The 7,269-nt window shown below is 44.0% G+C and overlaps 1 long non-coding RNA gene across 1 annotated transcript in view; it reads right to left on the reverse strand.

Annotated features, from left to right (window-relative positions):
• Positions 1-3,916: 3,916 nt before the first annotated feature.
• LOC106809694 overlaps positions 3,917-7,269 on the reverse strand; it is a 66,863-nt gene continuing 63,510 nt past the window's right edge. Inside the window, exons 2-3 of the long non-coding RNA XR_001393898.1 lie at positions 5,060-5,095; positions 3,917-3,973 (exon numbers count right to left, since the gene is read on the reverse strand). This is a non-coding gene — a long non-coding RNA (uncharacterized LOC106809694). The remainder of the gene's footprint in view (positions 3,974-5,059; positions 5,096-7,269) is intronic.

Genomic DNA, 7,269 nt, shown 5'->3' on the forward strand with positions numbered 1-7,269 from the left:
TATTAGACGCTGTATTGCTATTTAACATGTTCTATTAGACGCTGTGTCGATATTTAACATGTTCTATTAGACGCTGTATTGCTATTTAACATGTTCTAATAGACGCTGTATTGCTATTTAACATGTTCTATTAGACGCTGTGTCGATATTTAACATGTTCTATTAGACGCTGTGTCGATATTTAACATGTTCTATTAGACGCTGTGACGCTATTTAACATGTTCTATTAGACGCTGTATTGCTATTTAACATGTTCTATTAGACGCTGTATTGCTATTTAACATGTTCTATTAGACGCTGTGTCGATATTTAACATGTTCTATTAGACGCTGTGTCGATATTTAACATGTTCTATTAGACGCTGTATTGCTATTTAACATGTTCTATTAGATGCTGTATTGCTATTTAACATGTTCAATAATATGCCGTGTCGCTATTTAACATCTTAAATAATATGCCGTGTCGCTATTTAACATCTTAAATATGATTCTGTATCAATAGGGAACGTGTTCTGTTAGATGCTCTGTCGTTATTACATATGTTATGAGTGAGCTATGTCGATATTTTGCATCTTCAGTAAGGCATTGCGTAGTTAATTATTATATTCTGTAATTGTCTTCAGGGACATGAAGACACTATCTATCTAAAAAATGCCGAATAAATTTAGGTTGTGTGACGTGTGCTTATTCTATCGGGGTGCCGGCGATAGCGCCATAGATGAAACCACCGGTGGCTCACGTTTGTCCGCTCGCAATCCGCGTGTGAGGCGAAAAAAACAATAACCCGTACTGAAAAATTCGAACAGGTATAAGTTTTAATCGAATAGGTATGTACATCTACGAACTAAAACTCTGAGATACAACACCAGTAGCGGGTTAATTACCTGACCGAAATTGTGTTTTAATTTGCCCACTAAATGTCGAGTTACCATGAATTAATTAACTTTCTGTGATAATGATAATTTTTAATGAGTACTTTCATTTTTCTTTAATATTTTTGAAGGTTTCATTATCAACTCGGGATTAATTAGCACGAGACCTTCACATTCCACAGACGCTTACGGGTGATTATTAGTAATTAGTGTTTACATCTTTCCCATTTACTCATGGCAACGCGCATTTGATTATACTATTAATTAACGAATAGATATTACAACGATTATTAAAACGAAATTCTTACGCGATAAGTGCTCGGTGTACAATAACGACTTACGCAACAGACTGTTCGATTACTGACATATCCTCTCACGCATCCGCTGCCGCCATCTTGGGTTTCACTCGCGATCAAGGCCGCAGGCGAATATTCACAACATGGCGTCCTCACCAGCGCCCGCTGTCTCGTCTCGACAAAAGGTACGTGCATCGCGAGATCCCGCGTTAAGATGCCCGCGTGTGAACATACAGATATTGAGAGGCTGGCGCGTATCGCTACGTTATTCGTTGTACGTGTGACGTATCATCAGTTATAATTACTTCACTCGTACCACTGCTCAGGAAAGAAACATGTAGCAAGACTCCGATGTACGGACAAGCGGTCCAGCAAGGGTTCCCAACATTTATACACCTGCAAGTCGCCTCTACATTTATCACGGCTACAAACACCCGGAGAGAGAGAAATGAAAAGCCAATGTTATTTTCTAATGACGTCACTCGCGCTCATTGATAATTATAATGGTGAATTTCTCGTGCATAGACGCGAATTGTATACATACATACATACATACATACATACATACATACATACATACATACATACATACATACATACATACATACACGCACACGCGTGCGCACGCACACTCATCCCCACACCCACACACACATACAAACACGAGGGAGCGTGATTGCGTCTATCAGGAACAATCTTGGATGCGTGCATGTGCACGTTGCTCTGATTGCTAGTGACACATCCCATCATCTCGCCGACGAGGTGTTATCGTCGATAGCAATTGGTAGCGCGCGTCCGCACCGTCGGTTCAGGTGTGAACCCTCGGTCAGCTTTGTGTTTGTGTGTGTGTGTGTGGGGGGGGGAGGCTAAGCATATTTGAACAGAAAATCAATTGCGGTCCAAGGGGAGGACATACACACAGTCACTAGTATACACCCGTGCATACGCACACACACTCACAATCCCCTCTCTCTCTCACACATACACGCGCGCGCGTGCACGCACATGCACCTGCATCTAAGATTGTTTGTATCTGTGTGTGGGTGTGAGGATTGGTGTGCGTGCGCGCGCGTTCGTATATGTGTATGCGTGTGTATCTGTCTGTATGCCTGCGTGCGCGCGTACACACACATGCACACACACACACACACACACACACACACACACACACACACACACACACACACACACATATACGAATTCGACGACGAATACGATTTGTATACTGCTCCGTTGAATGAAATCGTATGTGAACATTCCTATCTGATGATGAAGAAACGGGCAATAATTGTCGAAACCACGTTACTAATAATTGTCAACTGAGCACACACCACGCAATTAGCACTACTATTGTAATGTAGCTGCATGGAAGTATTGTAATGTAGCAGCATTGAAATAAGCGTGCATCGTATATTATAAAACAAAGCAGACGCTATAGGGCTAGGCTAGCAACACTTGGTTCCTTGCTGTAATTCGCAGCCATCATGGTCTAGTCAAGATGGACGCGCGATTTAACATGAATACCTATTTTCACAGACATCGCAAGCATTGATAAGATGCGATAGGTCTAGGAGCATTGTCCGCCCCGGTATTATGATATCAATTAATAGTTCTGGTATAATAGTTAATAGTTAATAGTTATTAATTAATTATTAATTAAATTATTATTTACTAATTAAAGTTACTTAAATTAAGTAGTAGCGATTGTTTAGTGCAGCGCCGGAATTCTAGGTTCGGGTATAAAGTCGGCACTAATAAAAATTCAGAAATAACAAGAGGTCAAGAGAAATATATTACAAATAGGGAAGGCACATAGCTAGAGACAACAAGAGGGCAGCCAGCGAATGACCGATGGAGATAATTGCACGCCCGTTAATGTATTCATCGTATATGTGAAGTATGCAATAAAGTCACCGTTGCTAAATCCTACTTCTACTACTGCTGCTGCTGCTGCTGCTGCTGCTGCTGCTGCTGTAATTTGATGTTAAGGTCGTGCATCAGACATCGCGAGCTAAAACCCCAGCGAACACTACAGACACGACAACACAACACTACCCTTGTAATCAAGCATCAGTGCACGACAAACCTTGCTCAAGGTTCCACGATTCTATGTCATCAATTCCGATATATCTCGCCACACCGCTGGAGTTTTTCACACTGATTGCAACAGTGAGGTGCATAATGGTGCACCGTAATTCCCGGCAAGATGTAGATCAGGAGCGGACGTCTAGGTGCTTGTGTGTTCACGACAGTTGCACAGGTATACAAGATCGGCAGAATGAAATAATGAATTCGCTAATGAAATCTCACAGTCGTGCCCGATAGATGAGCGACATTGCACCCGCATGTACGTGTGAACGAGTAAAAGCACGGATGATCCATAATCATCTACAATAGACGCTTAATTTAATTAAGGGACATTGGCCGATGCGGAGAAAGCAGCGAGGCCAACAATACCTAATCTACTTTACGTACGATCACGTACACAGACGCGAGCGCGAGCGCTGACCGAGGTTTCACTCATTTAACACGCTAGGCACACCCGGCAAATACACCGGCGTGCACACACACAGACAGAGAGCGAGAGAGGGGGAGCGCGCGCACGTAAGATAGATTGAGGGATAGAGCGAGCGAGAAAAGCGAGCGCGATTAAGGGAGCGAGAACGAGAGAGAGAGAGAGAGAGAGAGAAAGAGCGAGAGAGAGAGAGAGAGAAAGAGAAAGAAAGAGAGAGAGAGAGAGAGAGAGAGAGCAGTCCGAGACCCAGGTCAGCCGTACTCTCCGCCAGATCCGTCCGCTTACCAAACCCTGGTGACACGCGACGCACAATCAGATGATAGAGAGAGCGAGAGAGAGAGAAAGAGAGAGAGAGAGAGAGAGAGAGAGAGAGAGAGAGAGAGAGAGAGAGAGAGAGCGAGAGAGAGAGACAGGAGGGGGCAGTCGAACGGAATATATATATATAAATTAATTTGTACTCATTTAGCTGCATATTAATTAACTAATTAATTAATTTATTTATTTATTCGCTGCTGTTGCTGTCACTACTGCTGTTCTTTGCGTGAACGTGTTAGAGAATAGCAACGTGTGTGCACGCGCATCGTGTAATTCATGAATATGTAGAAGGGGCACCCGTGCGCTGCGCTGTGTGAGCGGGCAATCCGTAATTTAGCTTGCGTTATTTATTATGTATGCGCGTGTACACGCACGCGGGGATTCACAACCTAGCGCGGGCAATCCGTAGTCAAGGGATGAGTCTACACTAACGTTGAGTCGCCTCTACACTAGCGCGTCTCTCCCACCCCCCCTCCTACTTTATTGTGTCACGCGCGTGCTGCGTGTGTACGCGTGAAGCAAGCGAATAGCGTCACATGGACGGTAATGGCGGAGGAGCGAGTATTGAAGCTTAATCGTAGCTCGTTACGGCGCTGAGAGATTTACGCGGCGGCATTTAGAACGCGCCGTTAACGCGCCACTTATTAAAATGTGTGTATTTGCGTCTTAGAGTGGCGTCGAGGGCTTCATTCGCCTTGCTGTGAAAATTCGCGAGCGTGGGGGGGGGCGGGGTTGAGGTGATTTATTGTAATGAAAACGCATGCATAATGATGCTGCTGATACTGCCGCCAGTACGCGTGTAATAACTGGTTATAAATAATACATCGTTATGCTCGAATCCTAGCTTAAACGTAATGATACACACCACAGTATTATATTAGTAGTAGCAGCAAGAGCAGCAGCAGCAGCGGCGGCGGCGGCGGTGGCGGCAGCGGCAGCAGCAGCAGCAGCAGCAGTAACAGCGGCAGCAGCAGCAGTAGCAGCAGCACCCGACACGCAGCAGGCGTCTTTGCGAATTTGTACGGATAACATGTACTTAACGGCGTGCCCGCGATAACTTACCTCCTAAGCATGACTGCCCGTAAGCCGCACATGAACCTACGAGAGAGAAAGAGAAAAAAAACCACAGTCAATTAACGCCAAGAACTCACGCGACCCGAATTTCCGTGAAGGGTCTTTACGTCAGCAGCGATAGCATCATGACAAAGTGGCCCCGATCACCCTACATTGTCATCGTATATGTGACATGATCAGTACGCACGTTAAGACGGGTCTCGCATTCTCGCGAGAGTTTTCACACCGACGCGCGCTTATTCTACGAGAGCGAACGAAAGTGGAGATACGAACTTTTCGCATGCTCTATCTTTATATATTGCTATCGCTGTTAATGATAACCCGCGGTTGAATTTACGACCATGTTTGATCTATCGGACCAACATGCTGTGTTTGGCAGAGATATAACATACGACAATGTCTATCGCAGATTACTGCTATATTTCATCAAGGAATTATTTTAGTGCTATATACGTTCATGGTCACACTTTCCATTCTTTATAAGTAATCGTAGCTAACATAAATAAACTCATATCTTTGGATAAGCAGTGGTAGCAATGTTGTAATAATCCATATACTCTTTATCTCAAATATCATCGAATGCATATCCGCGATTAAAACTGTTGCCCAGAGTTCGACATATACAGAGCCATATAACACATAATTAGCCAGAAGACTGCATTTGAATATAGAATATTCAATATTAAAATACACGAAATGTAATACGTGTTGTGTGTATGGATCTGTATAATATGTAAACATTTTAAGCATTCGTTTTATATTCATATACCAGTGCCACAATAAGTAGCTAGTTCAGATAGCGAGTGAAATAAATAATTAAAGAAGGAATATATATATGGATAGATAGACAAAATATACACCGAGGAAATACTCCGCGCTTTTATTAATTTATTTTTGTTTAATTTCGTTTTTTACATTTCATTTCGGTTTATAAACGTTTTTTTAAAGATATATTCTTTCCTTTTACTATCGTTTTCATATTTTTTTTTTCCGTGTCTTTTCTTTTTCATGTATATTTTCTTTGCGTGCTTCTAGATGTGCGCGCCAACGTCCAAGCCGAAGGAATATGGCGGCTGCAGCGCCCTCTACCGGCAACGAAATTAACGTTTTCACGATCTCGGGCCTATCATGCTACGGTTTATGTTCGCAACCCTACTTCGAATCTGTAACTAATTAAAGATTGACGGCATCATCGGTTTGCGCTTGCTTGCTTGTAGTAGCTACTAGGAAACGGCCCGTCGCCGGTAGAGGTCGCTCGCCGTTGTTGTTGACGCCGCTAGCAATTGGAGGACGCATAGTTAATATGTAAGCCAATACTTCTCCGATCCTCATTAGTCTACATCTGAATGCTAATCCTTGACCAGGGTTATACCATATTTGGGGGGGGGGGTGAAGTGATCGACGATATGTAAGCTCAACGCGGAGGTGCATCAAGGTAACATCAGGTCACACATGCAACCGTTAACTTCTCATTACAGACCTCGAGTGGCTCCATCTAGCATCCAAGTATGAGAAAATGAGAGCTGGTTTATTGCAGCGACGGAAGGCAGCGGCGCGCTAACGAAGGGAAGCGGCAAATGTGAAACGGAAAAGGCCTGTCCTGCATGTACGACTTGTTTCCTGATTAAGTGGCAAAAAGTCTCCAGCAATCGGCGGCTCTCCCCCTCTCTCTTGCTCACGCACGCGTGCTCTCTCCCTCTCTCTTGCTCACGCACGCGTGCTCTCTCTCTCTCTCTCTCTCTCTCTCTCTCTCTCTCTCTCTCTCTCTCTTTCTCTCTGTCTCTTTCTCGCTCACTCAAGCTCCTTCTCATTCTCTAGCTCACCCATGCTCTCTTTTTTCTTGCTTGCGCGCACTCACGTTTTCTCTCTCTCTCTCGCCCACTCAAGCTGCCTCTCACTTTCTCGTTCACCCGTGCTCTTTTTCTCTCTCTCTCTCTTTCTCTCTCTCTCTCTCTCCCCCTCGCTTTCTCTCCCTTTTTCTCTCTTTCTCTCTCTCTCTCTCCCTCGCTTTCTCTCTTTCTTTCTCTCTTTCTCTCTCTCTCTCTCTCTCTCTCCCTCGCTTTCTCTCTTTCTTTCTCTCTTTCTCTCTCTCTCTCTCTCTCTCTTTCTCTCTCGCTTTCTCTCTCTCTCTTTCTCTCTTTCTCTCTCTCTCTCTCTCTCTCTTTCTCTCTCGCTTTCTCTCTCTCTCTTTCTCTCTT

Source organism: Priapulus caudatus, unplaced genomic scaffold (assembly GCF_000485595.1).
Source record: "Priapulus caudatus unplaced genomic scaffold, Priapulus_caudatus-5.0.1 Scaffold377, whole genome shotgun sequence".
NCBI classification, from domain to species: domain Eukaryota; kingdom Metazoa; phylum Priapulida; class Priapulimorpha; order Priapulimorphida; family Priapulidae; genus Priapulus; species Priapulus caudatus.